Source organism: Eumetopias jubatus, unplaced genomic scaffold (assembly GCF_037043125.1).
Source record: "Eumetopias jubatus isolate StellerSeaLion01/CBP00866 unplaced genomic scaffold, mEumJub1_p1.0 scaffold_109, whole genome shotgun sequence".
Lineage (NCBI taxonomy): Eukaryota > Metazoa > Chordata > Mammalia > Carnivora > Otariidae > Eumetopias > Eumetopias jubatus.
The window spans coordinates 367,213-394,685 of NW_028274915.1; the positions used below are offsets into that span (position 1 = coordinate 367,213).

The 27,473-nt window shown below is 38.3% G+C and overlaps 2 long non-coding RNA genes across 3 annotated transcripts in view; one reads left to right on the top strand and one right to left on the bottom strand.

Moving 5' to 3' along the window:
- Positions 1 to 27,473, top strand: part of LOC114203192 (uncharacterized) — a 145,388-nt gene that overhangs the window by 94,874 nt on the left and 23,041 nt on the right. The gene's annotated exons all lie outside the window — the stretch shown is intronic.
- Positions 3 to 27,013, bottom strand: LOC148161617 (uncharacterized). Its single transcript, XR_015767477.1, has 3 exons — positions 26,608 to 27,013; positions 4,704 to 4,843; positions 3 to 107 (listed from the first exon to the last, which is right to left on the bottom strand). It is a non-coding gene; the product is annotated as an uncharacterized LOC148161617 (long non-coding RNA).

Below are 27,473 nucleotides of genomic sequence, written 5' to 3' on the forward strand. Positions count from 1 at the left end.
CACTGCTTCAGCTCTTTCTAGAGCAACGATTCCAAACAGGGCTCTGCCTTATGTTGCTTTCTTTCACTTTACAGATGCTAAAAACTTTCATTTCAAGTTTCTATCTCCTAGAAGTGGCATGAAAAAAAAGCTGGTTATTATTCCTAAACCCATTGAAATTGCATTTGTGGCATCAAAATGGATTTTTTTTAAAGCAGGATGTTGGATTGACAGTAAAGCAGCTGCTCTGCAACAAACGAAAGCAAAAATTAATAAGAGACCTTAGCAAAAGAAAGACTATTGGTTTTGTACACCCAGAGCAAATTGGCTGGATTTAGAAGAGCACACTTTGATCTTTTCCAGACTAATTACTGCTCTGTGGTTTGACTGTTTTGTGCATTAGTTGCCCTTCATACAAAACCGAAACTGCTATGGTGCACAGCTGTAATACAAATGAAAATTTGACATTCAGTAAACAAAGCATGGCAAGGGTCATTCTTTCAGGACAATAACTGCATAATACAATTTTAGAATGCCTTTTGTATACCAAAAAATGACATTTTTTTTAAATTTTTTATTGTTATGTTAATCACCATATATTACATCATTAGTTTTTGGTGCAGTGTTCCATGATTCATTGTTTGTTCATAACACCCAGTGCTCCATGCAGAACGTGCCCTCCTCAATACCCATCACCAGGCTAACCCATCCCCCTACCCCCCTCCCCTCTAGAACCCTCAGTTTGTTTTTCAGAGTCCATCATCTCTCATGGTTCGTCTCCCCCTCTGACATACTCCCCTTTTCTTCCTCTCCTGTTAGCTTCTTCTTCTTCTTTTTTCTTAAAATATGTTGCGTTATTTGTTTCAGAAGTACAGATCTGTGATTCAACAGTCTTGCACAATTCACAGCGCTCACCGTAGCACATACCCTCCCCAATGTCTATCACCCAGCCACCCCATCCCTCCCACCCCCAACCACTCCAGTAACACTCAGTTTCTTTCCTGAGATTAAGAATTCCTCATATCAGTGAGGTCATGTGATACATGTCTTTCTCTGATTGACTTATTTCACTCAGCATAACACCCTCCAGTTCCATCCACGTCGTTGCAAATGGCAAGATCTCATTCCTTTTGATGGCTGCATAATATTCCATTGTGTATATATACCACATCTTCTCTATCCATTCATCTGTCGATGGGCATCTTGGCTCTTTCCACAGTTTGGCTATGGTGGACATTGCTGCTATAAACATTGGGGTGCACGTACCCCTTCGGGTCCCTACATTTGTATCTTTGTGGTAAATACCCAGTAGTGCAATTGCTGGATCGAACGGTAGCTCTAATTTCAACTGTTTGAGGAACCTCCATACTGTTTTCCAGAGGGGTTGCACCAGCTTGCATTCCCACCAACAGTGTAGGAGGGTTCCCCTTTCTCCACATCCCCGCCAACATCTGTCGTTCCCTGACTTGTTAATTTTAGCCATTCTGACGGGTGTGAGGTGGTATCTCATTGAGGTTTTGATTTGGATTTCCCTGATGCCGAGCGATGTTGAGCACTTTTTCATGTGCCTGTTGGCCGTTTGGATGTCTTCTTTGGAGAAATGTCTGTTCATGTCTTCTGCCCATTTCTTGATTGGATTATTTGTTCTTTGGGTGTTGAGTTTGATAACTTCTTTATAGATTTTGGATACTAGCCCTTTATCTGATATGTCATTTGCAAATATTTTCTCCCATTCTGTCGGTTGTCTTTTGGTTTTGTGGACTGTTTCTTTTGCTGTGCAAAAGCTTTTTATCTTGATGAAATCCCAATAGTTCATTTTTGCCCTGGCTTCCCAAAAAATGACACATTTTAAGGCAGTTTTGAACTCAGAGTAGGCAGTCAAGGCTGTTTGTAAGGGACAGAGAGATTGCTCCCAACTCTGATCTATACATACAGATGGAAAACAGTTTATTTCAACATTGTAGAAATGCTAAGGAATTCACATATTTACAGAAACAAATGTGTCCATTTTTAGAAGATGGCTTTTCATTTGTCTATAAGGTTAATTGGGAGCAGATTTCTTAAGTAGCTGTTTACTGAAGCAATAATGGTGTTTATTCACCAATATGATTCTGGATTTGCTTCTGGGAAAGAATTCAGAGTATTTTATATGTAGACTTTATATCAAAATACTTAATGCTATATTTTTCAGAAAATGCAATGAATTAAATATTATAAATTATTATTTTCAACAACCCCAATTGAGGAATTTTTAAATTTTTCATTATTTATAGATCACCATAATTACTAAGGCATCAGTCTCTTCCTGACTAAGAGATATATTTAGCTTATCATCAAGTTATCCTTCTAAATGGCATGACTTTAGTTTGCATTTTTAATGCAGTTTTGATGGTCACTCTAATAAGCTGTACAATAAGTACATAAAAAATGGATCAAGTATATTGAAAGGCTTTTATATTATACTTGATTCAGTCTGTATTTAAATCAACTTAACCTTTGAAGCTATACAAACGTTACCCAGTTTTTTTTCAACACACACATTCACACAACTTCAAGATACCTACACTTAAAAGTGAGAGGACTTTCAATAATTCAGCTATTTAAAGTTGAAATATTTCAAATATAGAGAAATACTTGATTAAAGAAGTGATCTGTCAGAAACATTTCTGGCTAGGCTAGACAAAAAAACACCAACCCTTTTTTTATGCTTTATTTCTCTCAAACTTTTGAAAAGAGGTGATGTAGAGAATATTGATGATATAGTTCATGGAATTAGCCATTCACCAGAAACAGAAAAAAATCTGTATCTGGGATAACCGTAACTGGGAAAGTGTGCCAGAGTGTCAGAGACTGGAGATACCGAGCTCCTCTTTCAACCATTTATGAATACCACACGTTCAATGTTGAGCAAGTTGCCTCTGTCATCATTTAATTGCTAGAAGAATTATATAAATTGTATGACCTTCAGTGCCTCCCCTTTTCGCTTTCAAAACTTAACTGGATACATCCTTCGTATACACACAAAGCTGTTTTCTAAATGCCTGTTTCTGTCTGGCTCATTTACCTTTACCTAACAGAACAGCTCTTCTGGGGGGTGGGGGGGGGTGGCAGCACGCAGAGTAGTTACCTATTCACAGCAAGAGACTTGAGAGTTCAGTACAATAGATTTTCACAATATATTTAGGAGAGGCCCAGAGCTACAGTGCTAAGCACCATGTGGAAAGGTAGATAAATACATAGAGATAGAACCATAGACCTCAGCCAAGTGGAGTGAAGAATAACAGAGAATCTATAACACTTTCTACTTCAGCAGCAGTCAAACCCAACCTCTGCAAATTAATCAGCCTGCAAAACACCACGGATGGAGAAAAGAGGATACTGATTCCTGGAGAAGTCACCTATATTTTATTTTCCCATTAAAAATAATCACAGAATGCTATTCTAAAATACGAACATTTTCCCCCATTAAGTATAAAAAAGACCAGTTCCTTTTTGCTAATACTTCTGAGATTATCTCAAAATGACTCCATGAAACACTTTTAATTTTCATCTGGGGAGAAAATTGTTAAATAAATCCTTAAAGCATTATTTGCCCTGCATGCCATGTTTTTCCTTAAGGGTGTTAGAGTCCTGGGGTTATAGTAATTTACTGATGACTCAGTTTAGTGCACTTTTGTTCCTGTGACCATTAATAATGTAATGTCCCTTTCCATTTGCTTTTGTCCTTCCTCATGGCTTTAGATTTAGAAACTACCTGCAAAGGAACAAGAAATTTAAAAATACTTATACCCAAATTAAAGATCCCTTCTAATTTACCCCCACTCAAAAATTAAAAATAAATGCTCATTGAGGTACAAATTTTTACCAAAAAAAAAAAATGTAATTCTGAGAAACAAATTCGGTTTATTTAGCAGGGGAAGCTGTTTTCCATGTTCTCTTAATTATCCTGTAAAATAATAAAGAATTCTTTCATGTGCTGCACAATCAATTATAACCTTATGATTGAAAGACTTTTTGAACCCCTGCCCCCACCATCAAATGGTTAATGTTCCAAGTTTGTGCTTTGGGGGTTGTTATAGTCACTAGTTCTGTTTTAAATTAAACACCTAATTAAAAGGAAGCCATTCATAAATAGCAATGTGCTGAAATCGGAATGGAATAACAGTGGCTCCACATATGTCCTGTTTTCCCACAAGGCTCTTAGAACAGTTTTTCCCCAGGAACAAACTGAAATTTGTCAACAAGCTCAACTGTAACCTTTGCTGAGTATGCAAACTGGCCACTCCTATCCCCAGCACGCTTCGGGGTGAGAGAATGGCAGCCATTGTCCTCTGTCTCTAGAAATACCCCTACAGCACAGTGTCCTCACAGGTTATTCTGAGACTATTACTAATACTTCCCTGCTTCCTTCTGGCAAGAACCTAACTCCACACAGACCAAGAGAGAACAAAATTCTCAACCTGTGGGTGAAATGTGAGTACTTTCTGGAAATCTCGTAAAAAAAAAAAAATTACTCCTGTATAACGGGGCCTTTAACTGCTCCCCACACCATTGTTCATCTTCTTAAGGTCGGAGGTTACAGGGTACTTTTTAACATGGGTTTAACACTTGCTGATCACTGAGAAGATGAAAGGCATAAATGGACAAGACTGGATATCAGGCTTCATTCACACCACCACTGTTTTGGTGTCTTGCTTTTCATTTCTGTGCATTCAAATGCTTACCAGCAAGATTTGAAAATTTCAGGATTCGTCCAGCGCCAGAGCAGAAGATAGTGTATTCTGAGTATTCCATCATCTGGTGACGGCTGGTTATACAGCTGACTGCCCTCTGGCCTCAGGAAGTTTTTTCACATTTCTCTTCCCTCAATATAAAGTGGGGATAAAAGATAGCTATGTGGGATAAAGGCTGGCAAGGGTGAATGAATGAAATTGTGTCTTTAAACGATTTGAAGTCAGGTGCAATTTAAGTAAAAAAAAAAAAAGTACCTTTAACATATTGTGATCTTACATCAAAGCAAAGGGAATGTAATCTGCTGCTTTTCCATCTGAACAAATCCAATAGCAATCATGCTTATTAAATATTTGCACGTAGTTCTTTCTGTGATAAAATTTGTACCGTCATCCAGGAACTAATTATCTCAAATGAGAGACTGTATGTGAAAGTACTTTGTAAAGTGTAAAGTATAAAGTACTACACTTGTAATAATAATAGTGATAGGCATTAAGTGCTTACCCTGTACCAGGCAATATGTTCGACAAGGGTTTATTTAAACCTCCCAGCAACCTTTGGAGATAGATGCTAACATTGCCACTTTAGAAGTGACAAACCTGAGAGACACTGAGGCACTTGCCTGTTCCACACTGCAAGAAGGAGAAACCAAGGAAGAAGCCCAGGTCTGTCTGATTTCCAAACCCAAGCACATGACCCACACTACCCTAATTGACGGATTGTTGTGACAGCAGCGATGACCTTTTTCCCATATTAAAATACAGTGCTTTTTCTACTGGGTATTTACCACAAAGATACAAATGTAGGGATCCGAAGGGGCACATGCACCCCAATGTTTATAGCAGCAATGTCCACAATAGCCAAACTATGGAAAGAGTCTAGCTGTCCATCAACAGATGAATGGATAAAGAAGATGTGGTATATATATACAATGGAATACTACTCAGCCATCAAAAAAATGAAATCTTGCCATTTGCAATGATGTGGATGGAACTAGAGGGTATTATGCTGAGCGAAATAAGTCAATCAGAGAAAGACAAGTATCATATGATCTCACTGATAGAGGAATTTGAGAAACAAAACAGAGGATCATAGGGGAAGGGAGGGAAAAAACGAAACAAGACGAAACTAGAAGGGAGACAAACCATAAGAGACTCTTAACCTCAGGAAACAAACTGAGGGTTGCTGGAGTGGTGGGGGGTGGGAGGGACGGGGTGGCTGGGTGATGGACACTGGGGAGGGTATGTGCTATGGTGAGCGCTGTGAATTGTGTAAGACTGATGAATCGCAGACCTGTACCCCTGAAACAAATAACACATTATATGTTAATAAAAAATTTTTAAAAGATATGGTGCTTTTTCATGACTGACAATTATACGTCTGAAAATGCAGATGTTATTATAAATTAGAAAGCTGAAACATGGCATGTTTTGTTCATAAAAGCCTTTTCCAAATGACTCTTCTTATGCAGTATTTACTTTTATAGAAAAGTAAATATTGCACCCTAGAAGAAATTGCTTTTGTTATTTTGTTGCTTAGATGAGTACAGTAAGTGCTATAAACACAAGCTGTCACATCATTACTTGTTAACAATTAGATTCTTAGGGGCACCTGGGTGACTCAGTCGTTAAGCGTCTGCCTTCAGCTCAGGTCATGATCCCAGGGTCCTGGGATCGAGCCCCACTGGGATCGAGCCCCACATCGGGCTCTCTGCTCCGTGGGAAGCCTGCTTCTCCATCTCCCACTCCCCCTGCTTGTGTTCCCTCTTTCACTGTGTCTCTGTCTTACAAAATAAATAAATAATAAATAAAATCTTACAAAAAAAATTAGATTCTTAAATATTTGATATTAACCTCTATGGCACCAGACTATATTGGTGACAGTTAACACTATAATCAAGTGCTATTACGTATTCAAATAAATATATAATTACCAATTCTACATATGAATTTCCTAATCTGGAAATTTCCTGATATGAAAATAACAGAACCATAAACAAAAGTTTTCACTAAATCATTTTAGTTAAGAATTTATAAGAATCCTATTTTTCAAATATCCATCGTATCACTTTTGATTACGGTAGCAATAAACTATTTTTTTTAAAAGATTTTATTTATTTGACAGAGAGAGACACAGCGAGAGAGGGAACACAAGCAGGGGGAGTGGGAGAGGGAGAAGCAGGCCTCCCGCCGAGCAGGGAGCCCGATGTGGGGCTCAATCCCAGGACTCTGGGATCATGACCTGAGCCGAAGGCAAACGCTTAACGACTGAGCCACCCAGGTGCCCAGCAATAAACTATTTCTACTTTACAAAAAAAAAATCTGTGTCACAGAAAAGTTGTAAGAGGTGGTGAAACAAAGTAGTTCAATTTCTTCTAAAAGTTAGGTGAATGAAAAACTGGCCCAACCATTTAAGGATACTTCTAACTTTTAAAATGTTTTATAAGAAACAAATCAACTCCAAATGCTCATTAACCACAATTAACATTTCAGAGTATTGCAATTAATTTTGGAACATGGTATATGAAAGAAAAAAGGACTAAGAGTTCACAATACAAACCTTGCTAGAATAATGGACTGTGATAATTGGGGGTTCCATTACAATGCAGAGGAAATCTTTTCTAGTATCAAAATATTTTCTTCATTCTACCATTACAGTACTGCAAAAAGTCTGGGAAAAGATTAGGAGCTATGTATTGAAGAAACTTGGTGTGAACTTTGCTAACAACAATCCAAATAAGTTTTTAGATTACTCTTTCAAGAAATTGCAGTATTTCATGCAAAACGGTATCCACTTTACCACTAAGGTAATTTTTTACTCACCACGAAATGAAAATCTATATTCTGCTCTCCCTTGCATGTCTCTTTAAAACCTCAAACCAGAGGAATGAGTCACATTTTGGGACCGTTTTCTTTTTTAATCTTCTTCACTCTTCTATTCTGTTTCTAAAGGGACACTTAGTTTTAACTAGATTGCAATTTCATCTGAAAAGAATTGAACAGGCTTTCTAGAATGAGTTAAAGATTACCCACTGAGAGTATTTTTGGCAGCTACCTTTAAAGATGCAAGGATCTGTAAAAAATGGTACATCTAGATTTAATACAGATAATACTTGGTTCTTTGAGATAGAAACGGTGTAATTGTGATATTGGCAGGAAAGATATGTAAGATGTGCTTTTCACTTATAACATCTCTTTGGACAAGCACAGTTTTCTTTATAGAATTTTATTACATTGAGAATGCTAAGTACATTAGTGAATTTCTTATACAATGACAGTAGAAACATCTGGTGTCATTTTTAATTCAAACGGTTAAATATACGCCGTATTATTTTATGTTACTTGCAATTAGAGTGTGAAACTCAAGGTGTGTGGTAAAAGTTATTTATTATCCAATCATTTCTATGAAAAATAAAGAGGAAAGGGGTACCTGGGTGGCTCAGTCGTTAAGCGTCTGCCTTCGGCTCAGGTCATGATCCCAGCGTCCTGGGATCTGAGCCCTGCATCGGGCTCCTTGCTCTGCAGAGAGCCTGCTTCTCCCTCTCCCACTCCCCCTGCTTGTGTTCCCTCTCTCGCTGTGTCTCTCTCTGTCAAATAAATAAAATCTTTAAAAAAAAAAAAAGAAAAAGAAAAAGAAAGAGGAAAGTATTAGACTCGTACTTTTGGAAACAGATACCTAAACAAATAGTTCAGGGAAAAGTCAAAGGTGAAAACAAAAACAAAGGTGATAACAAATAAGAAAAATTTTTTTTCTTTTTTGTTTTTTTTTATTATATCCATCTGATGGATACTAACGAAAGATATTGCGTTAATTATTTCACAATATATGTAAGTCAAGCCATTAAAAAATCATAAATAAATGTTTCCCTACGTGCCAAGCACTGTGTTATTTTACAAAAATTACTTAATTAATTCCTTATAACACCCACATGAGGTAGGTAGGTATCCATTTTACAAATGAGGAAAAAGAAGCTTAAAGGGTTAAATAAAGGGTTAAATAACTTCTCCAAGGTCACAGACTGAATTCAAGTTTACTCCAATCTTCAGTGTAGTCTAGTAACTGTTCCTCATTGTTCAATAGCTATGAAAACCATAACTTTCTTATTCACACTAAGACTTATGGTAACCAAATACACATTGGCACTACATTTCCAAATGAAGGAACTTAGAAATAGGGATTTCTGGTATATATTAAATATACATTTATCATGTTCTAGGCACTGGACCAGGTGTCTATGATATAACAATGAAAGAGAACATAGTCCTTGCCCTCCAAATGAGCACAGTCTAAAAGAAGACAAACATTTAAAAGGTAATTGCAATCAAGGGAAGTGCCATAAAATAATAACAGCTAATCCTTTTTGAGCACTTGCAGTGTGCCAGTCACTGTTAATAAGCACCTTATATGTTTACTCAAGTAATCTTCACAACAATCTATGAGATAGATACTAAAGAGATAAAGAGGTATATTGTTGGAACACAGAAAAGAAAGCCCTTTCACTCTATCTAGATAGGCCAGACAATTGAGCTGAGTCCTATAGGATATATATGTCCACAAGAAGGAGGGATGTATCAGTCAGTATAATGTAAGATAGACCACAGGACACAAAACCCCCCAAATCTTGTTGATTTGTAAAAAGATTTATAACTGTTCACAAAACCCATCAGGTTAGCTTGGGGGCTCTTCATGTCTTCTCACTCTGGGACCCAGACTGACGGAGCTTCCACCATCTGGAGCATCACCAGTTGCTCTACGCAGAAGGGGATGTCGTAAATATTGCACTGGCTCTCCAAGTCTCTATCTCTAACAAATGTGTCACCAATGCTCTGTTTTCATTTGCTAAAGCAAGTCACATGGTCACACCTAGCTTTGATGGGGAACGGAAGTGCCATCCTACTATCTACCCAGGGGTAAGAGAATAACCCTAATGCTTACCAAAGGGTGGAGAAGATAAGTAAACCAAAGACAAAGGACATATGCAAAGGAATGGGAGTGAAAGAGTGTTTGATAATGGTGGTTTTGATGATAAAAGCATAGGGTGTACATAAGGGAAGCATGGGAAGGAGGAAAAGTCAGGTGAGTGCCCATCATGAAGACTCTTAACACCTGTGGCAAGTTTAGACCTCATCTTTTAGGCCATAGGAAGCTACTGTAGGATTTTAAGCAGGAAGAGAAATACTGTCAAAATTTTCATTCACAAAGGCCATGCTAGCTGAAACAAGAAAAAAAAAATTAGAAGAAAATAGAGATAAGGGGACTGTATGAGTTTCCCATCTCTGTGTAACAAGTTACCACAGACTTAGCAGCTTAAAACAACACAATTTATTAGCTCACAGTTTCAATAGAGTAGAAGCTGAGCTTAGCTGAGTCCTCTGCTTCCAGGCCTCACCAAATTGCAATCCAAGTGTCAGCTGAGTCACCAGAGGCTCCATAGGGGAAAGAGCCACTTCCAAGCTCCCTTATGTTGTTGGCAGAATTCGCTTCCCTGCAGCTACAGGACTGAAGGTTTTAGTTTCTTCCTGAAGGCCACCCTCAGCTCCTAAAAAGTCACTCACAGCTCTTTGCCACATGGGCTTCTCCAACATGGCCACTTGCTTTGTTAAGTTTATTTATTCAAAGCCAACAAGGGGGAGAGTGTCTTACCTTAAGGAGGGCCTAGACCCTCCTTTTTAAGGGCTCTTACCTGAATAAGTCAGGCCCACCCAGGATAATCTTGATTATCAGTTGATTTTGCAATTAAGTGATTCAGGACCCCCTTTGTGTGTGAATAAAAACATCATGGGATTGCCAGGAACCCAAACAGCCCAAATACCACCTCAGTGTGCTTGCTTTTTAGAATTCTGTGACATGCACATGCCGCCTGCTGAGGATGTGAAAGGGGACAAGTCAGAGAAGATAATGAACCAATTTCAGGTGTCTTCACATTCTGTCAAAGTGACCATTGGAAAGTGTTTATCACTATTATTTATAACATTGAAAGAAAAAAGATTTTGAAATTTGTGGTTGGTCTAGAACGCTTGGCTAACACTCCATGGATAATAACCAAAAGATAATTGCATAGTAAGACTGCTGTATTTCACTCAAAGGGAAACAATGAAAAAAGATGGTCTCGTGAACTTTTGTGTTCTCCCAAACTAACATTTTACATATAAAAATTAGCTCAAAACATATTCCAAGCATTTTTTATCACAATCATAACCCATTATCAGTTGAACAAATAACAAATGAATATAGCATCTTCTGTGGGAAAAAAACAATCTTATTTAACAATGAACATAACCTCTTATTGCCATATGATACAATAAACCGATTATATATAAATGTACAATTTGGCAAGTTTTAACATATATTTATAGGCATGCACAATTTTTCCTCATTCCTATTTGTATTCTCTATTCCTGTCCCTCACTAGCCCTATCTCCCTCATCTCTAAGCAGCCATGGATCTGCACTGTATCACTTTATTTTTTTTTAGATTTTATTTAAATTCAAGTTAGTTAACATATAGTATACAATTTCAAGGGTAATATTTAGTGATTCATCAGTTGCATAAAACACTCACTCCTCACTACATCCAGTGCCCTCCTTAATGCCCATCACCCAATTACCCCATCTCCCCACCCACCTCCCCTCCAGCAGCCCTGTTTGTTCCCTAGAGTTAAGAGTCTCTTATGATTTGCCTCCGTTTTTATCTTATTTTTCCTTCCCTTCCCCTATGTTCATCAGGGCACCGTATTACATTAAATTTCTTTGCACCTCCTAGAATTTTATGTAAGTGGTATGATTTATGTCTTGCTTTTTTCACTCATCATATTTATTTTGAGATACACCTGTGTTGTACTCATCGCTCCCTTTTATATCTTAGTATTCCACTGCGTAGATATAACACAATTTATTTATTCACCTATTGAGGGATATCTGGATTGTTTCTAGTTTGGGGCTATTATAAATAAAACTGCTAAGAACAACCATATTCAAGTCTATGTATAGGCACAAGCTCTCTTTCCTCTTAGGTAAACACCTAGGAGCAAAATGACCAGGTCATATGGTAAGAGTATGTTTAGCATTTTTAAAACTGCCTAACTAGTCGCCAAACTAGTTGTACTCACCTACATTCCCATTTTACATATATCAGTTCTGGTTCCTCTACATCCTCAACTCTTGATGGGGTCAGTCTTTTTCATTCTAACCATTCTAAAAGGTGTGTGGTGGTATTCACTGTAGTTTTAATTTGCATTTCCTTGATGAATAATGATGTTGAGCATCTTTTAATATGTTTATTTTATATATGAATATATTTTTGGTATGTCTCTGTTCAAATCTTTTACCTGTTTTTAAACTGGATTATGTATCTTTTATCAGATGTAGGCTTTGAAGATATTTTCTCCCACTCTTTGGTTTCTCATTTCATTCTCTTATAGTGTCTTTGAAAAGCAGTTTCTAATTTTAATGAAGTCTAATTTACCAAGTTTTCTTGCAGATCGTTTTCATATGCATGGAATCTTTACCTAAGCCACAGTCACGAAGATTTTCACTATTTTTGTATCCTTTGGATAAAGACCTAGTAGTGCAATTGCTGGGTTGTAGGGTAGTTCTATTTTTAACTTTTTGCAGACCTCCATACTCTTTTCCAGAGTGGCTGCACCAGTTTGCATTCCCACCAATAATGTAAGAGGGTTCCCCTTTCTCCACATCCTTGCCAACATCTGCTGTTTCCGGAGTTATTAATTTTACCCATTCTGACAGGTGTGAGGTGGTATCTCATTGTGGTTTTGATTTGTATTTCCCTGATGCTGAGTGATGTTGAACATTTTTTCATGTGTCTGTTTTACATTTGTGTGTCTTCTTTGGAGAAATGTCTATTCATGCCTTCTGCCCATTTCTTGATTGGATTTTTTATTTTGGGGGTGTTGAATTTGATTAGTTCTTTATAGATTTTGGATACTAGCTTTTTATCTGTCGAGATATTTGTCATTTGCAAATATCTTCTCCCATTCTGTAGGTTCCCTTTTAGTTTTTGTTATTGTTGTTGTTTCCTTTGCTGTGCAAAAGCTTTTTATCCTAATGCCGTCCCAACAGTTCATTTTTGCTTTTGTTTCCCTTGCCTCTGGAGATGTGTCTAGCGAGAAGTTGCTACGGCCAAGGTCAAAGAGGTTGCTGCCTGTGTTCTCCTCGAGGATTTTGATGGATTCCTATCTCATATTTAGGTCTTTCATCCAGGAGAGAGAGAATCTTAAACAGGCTCCAGGCCCAGCATGGAGTCTGACCTGGGGCTCAGTCTCACAACGCTGAGATCTTGACCTGAGCCAAAATCAGGAGTCGGAGGCTTAACCAGCTAAGTTACTCTGATGCCCCAAGATTTATATCTATCTTGAGTTAATTTTTATACATGGTATAAAGTATTGATGAAGGGTTTATTTTTTGCATTTAGATATTCCATTATTCCAGAACCATTTGATTAAAAGATTTTTCACCACTGAATTGCCTTTACACCTTTGTCAAAATCAATTGTCTTAAAAATGTGGGTATATTTCTGGACTTTCTACTCCGTTACATTGATTTATTCCTCTATTTTTACCCTAAGACCACACCATCTTGATTACTGCAGCTCCATAATTACCCTTGAACAAAGGTCATATTAACTCATGAACTTTTTGTTTTTGCTTTTTTTATTCTTAGCATTTCCTTATGAACTTTAGAATCGATTCATTAATTTCTATAAAGAGATGTGCTAAGATCTTTATTGAGATTGCACTGAATCTAAATATCAATTTGGGGACACTTGACGTCTTAACAATTTTGAATCTTCCTATACATAACAGGGTACACCTCTTCATTTAGGTCTTTAACTCGCTCAGTAATATTTTGTAGTTTCCAGCATATAGGTGTTGGGCATCTTTTGTCAGATTTATCCTTAAGTATTTTATATTTTTATGCTATATAAATATTATTTCAATTTCCAATTGTTTATCACTAGTGTATAGAAATACAATTATGATATACCGTACATGTTATTTAATATATTGTAACAATCTAATTGAATAGTTTATGTTCTGCAACCTTGATAAAATCACATTTAGTATCATATTTGTAGAATCCACAAGGTTTTCTGCATGTCATCTGCCAAAAAAATAGTTTTACTTCTTCCTTTCTAACCTGGACGCCTTTTCTTCCTCTTGCCAGTTGCACTGGCTATACCTTCAACATAATTCAACATTATATTGAATAGAAATGATGAAAACACACATCCTTTCCTTGTTCCTCATTTTAGAAGGAGTGCATTAATTCTCTGCCCATTAAGTATGATGTTAGCTCTAGATTTTTCATGGATTGTCTTTATCAGGTTGAAGAAGTGCCTTTATAGTCCTAGTTGGCTGAGTTTTTATCAGGAATAGGTGTTGGGCTTTGTCCAATACTGTTCATGTATCTAATGAGATGGACATACGATTTTTCTTTTTTAGTTTGTTAACAGGCTGATTTTTAAAAAGATTTTATTTATTTGACAGAGAGAGAGCACGAGTAGGGGGACGGGCAGAATGAGAGGGAGAAGCAGGCTCCCCATGGAGCAGGGAGCCTGAGCGGGACTTGATCCCAGGACACTGAGATCATGACCTGTGCTGAAGGCAGACGCTTAACCGACTGAGCTACCCAGGTGCCCCGATATGCTGATTTTTATCAGTTGATTTTCAAATGTTAAACCAATCTTACACCCTTAGGATAAACTCCATTGGTCACAATGTATGCTTTTTGTATATTGTTGAATTTGATTTGCCAAAATCAAATTCAACAATATACCAAATTTGATTTGCCAAAATTTTGATTTGCCAAAATTTTACTTAGAACTTTTGCATATATGTTAATGAGATATGTGTCTATAGTTTTTTTCTCTTATTATCTGAGTTACTCAATTTCTTTAATAGATATAAGACTATTCAAGTAATCTATTTCTCTTGAGAGAGCTTTAGTAGTTTGCATCTCTCAAGGAATTCTTCCATTTCATCTATGTTGCTAAACTTACTGGCCTAAAGTTGTTTGAAATAGTTTTTTATCCTTTACATAGCTGTAAGACAGACTGATTTCCTCTCTCATTCCTGATATGGGTAGTTTGTGTCTTGTCTCTTTTTTTTCTTGATCACTCTGACTAGAAGTTGATTACTTTGTTTTCTTCAAACACTCAGCTGTTGGTTTCCTTGACTTTTCTCTCCTGTTTTTGTTTTCTATTTCATTTATTTCTACCCTCTTTTCTTCTATTTTAGGTATAATCTGCTCTTCCTTTTTCTAGTTTCCTAAGGGGAAGCTGAGATCTTCTGAGACTTTTCTTCTTTTCTAATGTAGGCACTTGGTACTCTAACTGTCCCACTAAGTACTACTTCAGCAGCAGTATCCTACACATCTTGGTGTGTTCTGTTTCCCTTTTAATTCACTTCAAAATAGTTATATTTTTCTTTTGATTTCTTCTTTGTTCCAATGGGTTATCTAGAATTTAGAAATGTGTTCTTTAGTTTCCAGAGATCTTTTGGTTATTGATGCCTAACTTAACTCCATAGTGACCAGAGAAGATATGTTTTTATGACACGAAATGTCGACCTCTGAGAGTCGGGGACCTGGGGCAGCGAAGGAACTGAGAAAAAGAGATGACAGTACAGTGAGGCACAGGGCACCCCGAACAAACAGCCCGAGGTGCCGAGGTTTATTTTCCATACTCTTATATACCTTCCACAGCAGGGGCGTAGTAAGGCACATTCCTCCATGTACACAGGATTAGTCAGGCACATAAGAATCTTTAAAACAGAATAAAGGAACAAAGAGGGGAGTGCAGTGTTTACAGGGACGAGGGAACAAAGAGGGGGAAGGAGTGCCCAGCCTGCTGTTTGCAGCTGGCTTCCTACCTACTAAACATCTGCTGCTGCGGACTTTAGAACTGACCACACACATCCCAAGGGCATTTCACTCTGATCCTTTTGGGTTATTTTTAACCCTGCAATCTCGAGTTTTCTCAGAGATCTAGGAGTCTGAGCGAACATGCACCAGTGGTCGTTGTGGCGTTCTGTTTCCCACAGAGAAAACCTTTAAACTCATTTAAACATGTTCTATACCCCAAGATATGGTCTATCTTGGTAAATGATCTATTGCATATGAAAAGAATATGCATTCTGCTGTTTTTGGATGGGGTTTTCTAAAATGTCAATTAGTTGAAGTTTGTTAATAGGATTGTTCAAGTCTTTCACGTCCTTGTTTATTTTCTGTCTAGTCTATCAATCATTGAAAGGTTTTTAAATTTCTGACTATAATTGTGCATTTGTCTACTCCTTGATGTCCCATCAGTTTGTGTTTCTTGTATTTTGAATTTCTGCTAGCTGTATAAATGTTCTGGATTGTTTTGCCTCATGATACTCTGAGTCTTTTATCATTATGAAATCACATTCTTCATCCCTACTAACAGTAACTGTTCTTAAATCTACTTTGTTTGCTATCAATAACCATTCCAGCTTTTATATAATTAATATCAGCATGAAATATCTTTTCCCATTTGTTACTTTTTACCTATTTGTGTCTTTATATTTCAACTGTGTTTCTTGTAAGCAGTATATTATTGAGTTTTGCTTTTATTCAAAATGATCATCTGTGCCTTACAATTAGAGTGCTCAGACCATTTACATTTAATGCCATCAACGATGTGGTTAAGTTAGAGTCTATCACATTACTGTTTTTTTCTATATGGTCCATCTGTTCTTTTTCCCTTTTTCCTCTTTTTCTACCTTCTTTTCAATTGAATAAAATAAGTATATTTTTGCTGGGTATAGAATACTAGACGGGCAATTTTTTCCCCTCACTACTTGAAAATAGGTTGCTCCACTATTTTCTCACTTGTATTGTGTCAGATGAGAAATCTACGGTTATCTTTATCTTGTTTCCTCTGTTTGTAATATGTATGAGGTAAGCAAAAAAAAAAAAACAAAAAAATCAGCCATACCTGATTTAAATGATGAGATTTGGGACTTTTGAGCTAATGAGATTTAGATGAAATTCTTTACTTTGTGTTGATGCTGTAACTGGAGATTTGAGATGGGATGAATGTATTTTACATGTGGGACAGATATACTTGGGGGACAGAAAAATGGACTACGGTCAGCAGAAAAAATGGTTCTCAGAAATACTCATGTTCTAATTCATGAGACCTATGAATATGTTAGGTTAGATGCAAAAGGTAATTAAATTTGCAGATAGAGTAAAGGTTGTTAATCAGATGACCTTAAAATAGGGAAATTATCCTGCATTATCTGTGTGAGTTTAATCTAACCACAAGGGTTTTTAAAAGTGGAAGAGAGAGGCAGAATACAGTGAGAAAAAGAAATGTAACTATGGAAGAAAGATCACAGAGATGCTTAGTGCTGGGTTTGAAGATGGAGGAAGGGGCCATAAGCCAAGGAACATGAGTGGCCTCTAGACACTGAAAGAGACAAGGAAGCCAGGTCTTTCCTATAACTTCCAGAAAGGAAGGAATGCAGCCCTTGGTGATACCTTGTTTTTAGCCCAGTCAGACCCATGTCAGACTTCTGACCTACAAAACTCTAGGATAATAAATTTGGGTTGCTTTAAGCTCCTCAGGTAATTTGTTAGCCGCTATAGGAAATTAATACGATGTCTTTTTTCTTCTCTGGCTGACTTTAAGCTTTTTTTTTAATCACTGGTTTTGAAAGATGACATCTTTACATGCCATACACATACTCCCATCTTTTCCCCAGAAAAGGCACTAATAGAAAATGTAATTTAAAAAACTGTGCCAATAAAGAAAAAAGCAATAGCTGAGAAAAAGAGGAGAAAGTTTAACAATGCATAGTTGGGTCAATTATACAGAACACTTTCCCTTGAAGGTAGACCTTTCGAAGACATTGCTCATTTTTTAGTTAACTATAGGCAATATCAACATTTTTAGAATAATTATACATTATTATCAAGGTCCTAAGCTCTCAAAATAAAGGAAGAAAATTAGTATATATTAAAGCTGCTCCATGGGGGAACAGTATTCACAAAACAATAATATAAATGTTTCCTTATATGCCACTGAAGGACATAATGTAGGCTATTTTATCTTAAACTGGCCTAACAAATTCATTTCAAGAATAATGTGGGGCACCTGGGTGGCTTAGTTGGTTAAGTGTCTGCCTTCCGCTCACGTCATGGGATCCCAGGATCCTGGGATGGAGCCCTGCACTGGGCTCCCTGCTCAGCCAGGAGTCGGCTTCTCCCTCTCCCTCTGCCCCTCCCCCAGCTCATGCTCTCTCTCTCTCTCTCTGTCTCTCTCTATCAAATAAATAAACAAATCTTAAAAAAAAATAAAGGTGAGACCCATACCTTTAAAAAGAAAAGAATGCTTTAATGATGCTATTAACCCAACTAAATTCTATATTCTATCAGGATTATAGAATTAGATTGTGTTTTTTAAAGCTCCTTTCTTCTGAGAAACTCAGGCTGCTTTTATATATAATGACATTAAATGTCACAGTGGTCCCAAGAGTTTCATCAAGAGGCAATCAGAATTCCCAAATAAATCCAATTCCCCACCCCACCCCCAAATGCTAACATTGGGGAATCAGGCAAACTTTTTGTTTTCTAACTAAAGAAACTCTGAAGATATTTTTAAGTAAGTAAGGGCTAAGGGTTAAGAGAGGGCATTCAGCTGTGTAGGTACAAAACAACTGAATTTTGGCAAAGCAAGTTCCTAATTTTCAGATGATTTAAGATAAACTATGCCTATGGGAAGAAAAAAAACCTTTTAAACTTTTAAAAAAATTACACAAGTCATATGTGTTCATTTTCAAAAAATCAACCCATAATCCCACTGCCCAGGACAACCTCTATTAACATAGTGGCATACCTCTGTTGACCTGGATGTTTTCTATTTGCCCCTCCAGATCCCCTCTCAATCCTGCCACCCTGCTCTGTGCCTTAGGAGACAATCCCTTTGCAGCCTGATTTCTGCTTGAGCTCAGTGAATGAAGAACACTGGTTAAGAGTAGGGGGTGGAAGGAGAGGCCAAGACACTCACTCCCTAGCACCCACACTGTACAGTTGCTGTGGGAAGGCTACACGCCTTTAGAAAAAGTCATCAATCCTGTCAAAAGGTGTTTCCACATAGCTCTCCCTGCCTCACAGCCCCTTCCTCCAGCCCCTTCAGGCAGACCTGCAGGTGGTAAGAACCTATCCTCCACACCCTCACCAGCTCCAGGTTCTATCCCATACCTTGTTGTTTCTCTATAGCCTGCCTACACCTTGTGAATAATCCTGATATTGAACTCTCTCACATTACTCAAGTTGAGTGTGCCATCTGTATCCTGCTGCTACCTTGACTAAAACCCCTTTCCAGGTTTTTAAATGGAAACTATGTATATTATAATTACATATATATATTTACACACACACATTCTTGTTTTTAGATAATAAGCCAGCTATTATATAGCTATATTACAATCTATACAAATCACTACGATTCAAAATTTTCAGTTTCCATTTTCTACTCAAAACAGTAATGCAGTAAATACGTATATACATGTATCTTTGCCCTCTTGTCTATAGTACTGCCACAGGATACTTTCTTGGCAGCAGTATTTCTGGGACATATAAATATGCACATATGTAAGGCTTTTGATGTTGCCAAATGGCTTTTCATGCAGGCCATAATGATATTCACTTCTGCATGCAGTGTACAAGAATGCCCGGATGCCCATTGTCCCACCCACTCACTAACATTCTACCAAACATCTTTGCAGAAGGAAAATTCACCTCTTCAGTTCTGTTGTACACACACCACCTCATACTCTGCACTCAAGTCATACCCAAAGCCACCAAGTTGATAGATGGATAACAATTTAAACATCATCTCTTAATTCCAATTTCAGAAACCATAAAATAGAGCTTTTTGGTATCTCCTCCCTTTCCCACGTTGCCACAGTAAGTAGTCCTTTAACCTATAAAATGTGTAAAATTTTCCACTAATTTGTTAGAAGTGGAAAAACCATACGTTTAATCCTAAACCAAAAAACTAGGGCAAATTTAATGAAGTCCCTAAGTTTCTTTTACAGAGTCTAAAGGAAAATAATCACACATTAAAATTTAAGCCATTCCCATAAAAATGAATTGAACCCCAAGGTTGTGGAAGACATCAGAGTCCACTGTTATGAGAGGTACGAGCATGGGTGAAATGTGTCCTTCCCCCACAGCAGCTGTCTAACACAGGAACAGGAAGAGGCCGGACAACATTAAAGGTGGCTTAAGAGTGGAACTGAAAAAAATCTAAGAATGGGTTCTCTGAGGAACAAAAAAACCTCTAGCTAATCAAGAAAAAAGAGCAAATACATACAGAAAGTAAGGAATGAAATAAGGCTATAATGATAGATCTGGAAGATTTTTTTCTTTACAAAATACTGTCTACAACTTCATGCTAAAACTTTAAAAAATATATATGAAATATATAATTTCCGGGACGCCTGGGTGGCTCAGTTGGTTAGGTGACTGCCTTGGGCTCAGGTCATGATCCTGGAGTCCCGGGATAGAGTCCCGCATCAGGCTCCCTGCTCAGCGGGGAGTCTGCTTCTCCCTCTGGCCCTCTTCCCTCTCATGCTATCTATCTCTCATTCTCTCTCTCTCTCAAATAAATAAATAAAATTTTAAAAATATATAATTTTCTCAGAAAATAAAAATGACAAGCATTATTTGATCAGATGAATATCTAGGGAAGAAGCGGAAAATGTTGTCAAAGAAGGCAGAACAGACTATATACATTAAGAAGACAGCTTTAAATTCCATTGTCCCATTGTCCTTTTGACCCTGGGTAACACCAACTCCCCACCTCCTCCAACTGTCCCATGAGCTTTGCTGGAGAAAAATCACAGTCAAGTAGATGGAAGCTACTATAGTTTTATGGTCATCAACCTCAAATGGGCTCTCAGCACTGAAAAGAAACTACAGAATTATGTTTTTCTAGTTGTCTTACTTTTCTATTCTCCACATCTCTGTAACATAGATAAAAATCTTCTCTATTCTTCTCAAACTTCTGAATTCTGCCACACACACATCCCTCCCCACTCAGCCCTGCAGAATCACTCAGCAGGCAATCTGAGGCAATCAGACTTCTGTTTTCATAGAGAAACAAAAGTCATCAAAAGGACCCCCTCAAATTCCTGCCACCAGAACAATAACACAAATCTATCTATGTATGAATCTTCGTTTCTTCCCTCCTGTTTCAGAGGAAGAAGTGGCCTACCTCTTATGACTTCTCAAGTGCCTTACTCTATCCTGTATCTTCAAACTGCCTCACTCCGCTGGCTCCTTCCCATCAGTCTTCCAATACTTCCCCTCCTACGTGCTCCCTTCCTTTCTGCTCCCCTTCATTTCACAACCCACCACATTCTGGCTATTTGTCCCAACAAACTTCCCCTTGTCAAACTCATCACTGACCTCCATGTTGTTGAAACCAGTTGACACTTTTCAGTTCTTCACCTGCTTGTACCCTGGGCAGTATTTGATACTGCTGTCCTCACCTTTTCACCTTCTCCCTAATTAACAGGATTTTTATTATTTCTACTTAGCTCATATCTCTACGGATTGAATTTCCAATTTGTAATACAATTTGTAATGATCTATTGGTGCACTTATTTAATCAGCACAAGGTAAAAAAGTTCAAATCCTGCCAAAGTCAGTCTCCTTCCCACCCCTGCACCCCAGTCCCCCAATTTCCTTACCCAGAGGCATGTCTGTAAGCACTGTGTGAGCCTGGAGCTGCAGAGCACCATCTTTCCCACCATGAAAAATTCTGCTTGCGATTCAATAAATTATCTGAATCTTGGTTTGTGTAGACTTGCAATCTACATGCAATTTTAACTAAATCGATAGCTTTTACATTTTCATTTGTGTACATAAGCTCTCCCCACCCTTTTTTCAACATCCATTAGTTAACTGATCTTTGTAAACTGGCATTGAAACATTACAACAATGTTTTGTTGTACCAATTTTATAAACTTTTACAGTGCAATACGTGTTGTTTTTCCGAGACAAACCAAACTATTTCAAGGTTCTTGCTGCCTGCTTTAGCAGCATTTGATGGGAGGATCTTTTACATACATTTGTAATAGATGAAAAATAAACCAGATTGCAAATCCTTTTTTTTTTTAAGCTTAAACCATGCACCAAGTCTCTGGTCCAAATTGTGTAGGATAAGTTAAACTTAAATTGCATTCTATTAACCAATATGAATGTATTTCTGTAAGCATAGTTATGTTGAAATAAAGTTTTAAAAAGCAAAAAAAAAAAAAAAAAAATTCTGCTTGCCCAAGAGTGAAGCTGAACAGAAGGAACCAGAGAGGAAGGTTCCTGATGACACTGTTTTGAGTATATGGGTCTAATTAACTTTAATTAATCTCTAGACTTTTCTAGTAATAAAGAATAAGTTTCCTTTTTTTGAAAAGCTAGCTTGAATTGTGTTTCTGTTAATTTGCAGCTGAAGCAGTCTTCTGAGGGAGCAGGTTCTAGAAATTTCTAGAACACAAAATTGACAGGGTTTCATAATCAATTGTATGTGGAAAGTCAAATTTTCCAAGTGTAAACATAGGCCTGGAGAGAGTTGGATAGGGTCATAAGTTCAAGTGTGACAAAAAGGAGTTCACATTTCACAAAGTTGCCATATGTGATTATGTGAGGAAGGGTGAAGAGCAGAAACACTTTAAGTGACCCAAAGCTAGTCACTGAGGTGGATGTTCAAAAATAAGCCAAAGCCTAGCAATCAGACAGTAAAGATTCCACAAACTCTTGGCCTTGAGTAAGACTCAGGTTGGGAAACAGATCAGTTTAGCCAAGGGAATCTGAGATACCAACTGCCAAGAAAAATTCAAGGTTCTAGAAATAAACAGATCAAAGTTACACCGCATAGGTGTAGGAATAACCAGATCTTGATAAGCAAGACAAGTAAATACCCATGTGAAATAGAAAAAAGGAAAGAAAGTGGGTTAGGTGGAACAAGACTAGCACTCGCAACAAAAGCCTTAAAATTACCTCGGAAGAACAAGGACAGTTTGTTCTCTGGCTTCTTTTGCAGTTACTACTGAAAGAAGGTAGCTCTGGGTACAAAAGACAGTATAAAAAATAGTTGTCACTAATATTAGGTGACTGTGATATAATCGATATTAGGAAGGCTGGGAGAAGGGTAGGAAAACTGGATATACTGAGGTATTCTTATAGAAAAGGTTAAATGAATAGAAAGCATAGAGAGATCACAGAAAAAAGATCATGCATATTCTGAAAAATAAAGCAAAGATAAAGCAGAAAAAGACAGGGAAGTTCAAATGACTGTGGGCAAAAGCCCACAATCCAGTTGAACGTTGACACTGTTTTCCTTTGGGGAACGCAAAGAGGAAGTCAAGTAAAAATACTGACATTAGGGGTCTAAGACGTTATCCTCAGCTTGGATGTCTTTTTATATTAAAAGTGGGTAATTCTGATCTTGTAATAATTCATTGCACTGGTGGGGTAGGATTTCTGCACATCCTGTGTGAAGAATGGATCCCGGTTCAATTTTGGCTCTGTGCTAATTCAAACATACTTTCCATTCTGTGCACCACTCAGGATGAACCTGAAGGCTTTACCTGAAATTACAGAAAGCTGTCTGTACTGTATTGGCTGAGTTCCCCCAAACTGACCAGTCATTCATAAGGGGCAGCACAATTCAAGGCCAAGGAATGTAGGAACTGTCTGTCATTCCCTGTGTTTACTTAGACAATAGAGCCCATGTTAAACTTGTAAATTAGAAAACATTTTATCAGAGTTTGGGGATAGAATTCAGTGGTGGAAGAGGTTTTTGCTGAGTAGGAGGTTCCTAAAAATACCTTAGGAACCAGAGCAAGACTGCTTGCTCATGGCCCTCCAGACTCTCTCATGCACTTCTCTCAATTCATCCGAGTAAGTATAAAAACAACTAGAAGTAACATGGACAATTCAAAGAGCTAGTTTATTTCTATTTGTTGGACAAATGGATAAAGATCAACATGTTCTCTCCTGCAACTAAAATATTCAAACCATAAGGACAAAAAGCAGAAAGCTACATCATAAAAAATCATTTTCCTTTCATGTAGTGAAGCGGGCAGCCCTGGGGACTTCCACTTCCAGGAAGATGGAGCAGGCATAATTTTCCCTATTTCTTCCACTAAGACTGAAAACATGTAAAACAAACCTAAGAAGACTCTGTAAGGTGGAAAAGACACGCAGACTGGCTAAAGGACTTAGAATCTGAGGAACAACATGATGGTGAGTTCCCTGGGGTTTTGTTTTTGTTTTATTTTTGTCTCATATAATCTCAGACTTGGAGCTGAAAAAGCCGAGACAACCTGCTTTTGCCCCCGTCAGTGGGTGCAGACCAAAAAAGCCCCCCCAATAACCTGCCCTCCACAGCCAAAGTTCCAGGAAAGAGACAGTCTAGCAAGACAGAAAACTTCTAGCCGAATACCACAGAAAAAGCTGTGGTCCCACCACAGAGATTTATGCTGAGTTAAAAAAGCCAAGCCAAAAAACTACATACTGTATGATTCATTATATAACATTTTTTAAAAGATATTTATTTATTTATTTATTTATTTATTTATTTAAGGGAGAGAGAATGAGTAGAGGGGAAGGGCAGAGGGACAGAGAGAGAGAGAGAGAGAAGCAGACTCCCTGCGGAGTAGGAAGCCCAATGCAGGAACTCGATCCCGGGACCTGGAGATCATGACCTGAGCCGAAGGCAGACGCTCAACGGACTGAGCCACCCAGGCGCCCCTATAACATTTTTGAAATGATAGCTCACTCACAAGTTTGACAGGGTGCCCTATTATCAGAATGTCTTAGTTCCTCACCATGTGGACCCCTCCATTGGACTGCTTGGGTGTCTTCATGCGTGACCCAGGAGCCAGCTTCTCCCAGAGTGATCCAAGAGACAGCAAGGCAGAAACTACAATGTCCTTCATGACCAAGCCTCAGAAGTCACACACCATCATTTAGATAATACCCAACTGGCTGCACAGTTCAATCATACTGAGTGTGAGAGAGGACTACGCAAGGATGTGAATACCAGCAGTTGAGAACACTGGAATCTATCTTGGAAACTGGCTACCACAGTAGAATAGAAAATATCAGAGTGCAAAACAAGGATCCTTAGCAAGAAATGTGCGCATTTCAACAACCACTGCAGCCAACTACTATCAGTGGTCTGAGAGACACAGTAGAGCATACATGATTAATACACACATTAAGAAAGAGTCATTCAATCTTTTTTTTTGTTGGCATCTTTCTTGATTTTTGGAATCTGATGATCAATATGATCACTGAGAATTAATGTTGAATGTTCTGCAGTTTAAGTTTATATTAACATAATTCACAGTTGGTTATGAAGAGAACTAAGAAAAGCATTTTTCTGCTGCTGTTAGCAAAAAAGTATTAGGATTTTCGAGACTTTTAAATATCTCATTACAAACTTCCAGCGTGCTTGCTAGAAGGGATATTAGGAAATGGGACATTTTTCTAGTATAATCATTGTAACACTGTAACAGAACTGGTACTAATTTTTCTATAAAAGGATGGTTTTATTATTGGAAGAAAACAATTAGAAAGTAAAAAAATTATAGAGCAAAAACTACAGAGCTGTGTTCAAGTTCAAGTGCTGGATCTAGAGACTTAAATAGTAATAATATTAAGGGGTGCCTGGGTGGCTCAGTAGGTTGAGCATCTGACTCCTGATTTCGGCTCAGTCATGATCCTGGGGTCCTGGGATCCAGGCCTGAGTCAAGTTCCATGCTCAGTGTGGAGTCTGAGATTCTCCCTCTCCCTCTCCCTCCACCCCTCCCCCCACTCACAGGCACACACTTTCTTTTAAATAAATAAATCTTTAAAAAAAACAGAACAGCATTCACTGCAACAAGTAATCTTAGACTTTATTAAACTACTTCATTTTTTTTTTTTTAAGTAATGTCTGCAGCCAATGTGGGGCTTGAACTCAACCCGGAGCTCAAGAGCCTCATGCTCCACCGACTGAGCTGGCCTGGCGCCCCTAAGCTACTTGTTTTTCTAAGATGTTTATTTTTTTTTAAGATTTTATTTATTTATGGGCGCCTGGGTGGCTCAGTTGGTTGAGCGACTGCCTTCGGCTCAGGTCATGATCCTGCGGAGTCCCAGGATAGAGTCCCGCGTCGGGCTCCCTGCTCGGCGGGGAGTCTGCTTCTCCCTCTGACCCTCTTCCCTCTCGTACTTTCTATCTCTCATTCTCTCTCTCTCTCAAATGGATGAATAAAATCTTTTTAAAAAAATGTTAAAAAAAGATTTTATTTATTTATTTAAGAGAAAGAGAGAGAGCACAAGCAGGGGGAGCAGCAGAGAAAGACGGAGAAGCAGGCTCCCTGAGACCAACATGGAGCTTGATCCTGACGAAGGCACACGCTTTAACCGATTGAGCCACCCAGGCGCCCCTTAAACTACTCAACAACAACAAAAAAAGATTTTATTTATTTATTTGAGAGAGAGAGAGAGAGAGAGAGCAAGCACAAGCAGGGGCAGCGGCAGGCAGAGGGAGAAGCAGGCTACCGGCTGAGCAAGGAGCTGGATGCGGGACTCGATCACTGGGATCATGACCTGAGCCCAAGGCAGACCCTTAACCTACTAAAGCCAGCCAGGCACCCCTAAACTATTTTTAAATAAAGAAAAACTTATGTGCCAGACCTAGTAATAAATGTTTTCTTAAATATTTTAACAAATCTGCAAAATCCAAATAAACATTTCAATTTCTAATATACGTACAAATGAAAGGTTTAAAACTCCCAAATTCAAAAATTCTGGAAACAATTCAAATATTATCAAAGAAGGAAAAAATAGATACAGTTACCTGCCTGTGATGATTCATTTTATGTACCAAAGGGTGCCCAGATTAAACATTATTCCTGGGTGTGTCTGTGAGGCTTTTTCCAGATGAGATGAGCATTCGAACTGGTGGACTCGGAAAAGTAGGTTGCCCTCTCCAGTGTGTGTGGGCATCATCCAATCCTTTGAGGGTGTAAATAGAACAAAACGAGGAAGGAAAGAGGAATTCGTCCCTTCTTACTTCCTGTCCACCTGCTGAGTTGGAATATAGTCTTCTCTCGTCCTTGTTACGGTCTTTATGCCACCTGCTCCCCGGCTTCTCAGGGCCTTTGCATTTAGCGTGGGGTTGAGACAGTGAGGGACTACTGGAACAAACCCCAGGTGAAAAACACTAATGTAGCCAGTGGACTTCTGTTTCCTGTTACCGTTAATCCGCTTGTCCCACAGAGCAAGAGCACCATGCAGGCTATATATAAGGGGGAACCTAGCTCCAAATAGCACCAATGAGCTGCCTGAATTGCCTGCCAATACCAACCAATCAGGATAGGTCCTTCCAACCAATTAGAATGAGGCCCTTCGAACCAATCAGGAGGAAGCACTTCCCCCGCCCACCCCCGGCTTTTCCGTCGTTAGCACGTTGGACCGTGAAGTGAATTTTTCCACGTATAGGCAGGGTCTTGGCGTTGTTGCAGGAAGGTACCTAAATTGCTTCGTGTTGATTTTCTGTCTCCGTTTAGGTCATGCTGGAGCCCCAGTAAAGTCTTGCATGTCCCTTTGACTTTTGGGTCCAGCCTGGTAGTTTCTATTGTTGTGGGGTCCAAGAACCCGTCTCCGGTGACAGGATTCCACCATCAGTTTTCCTGGATTTCCAGTTTGCAGATGGTTGGACTT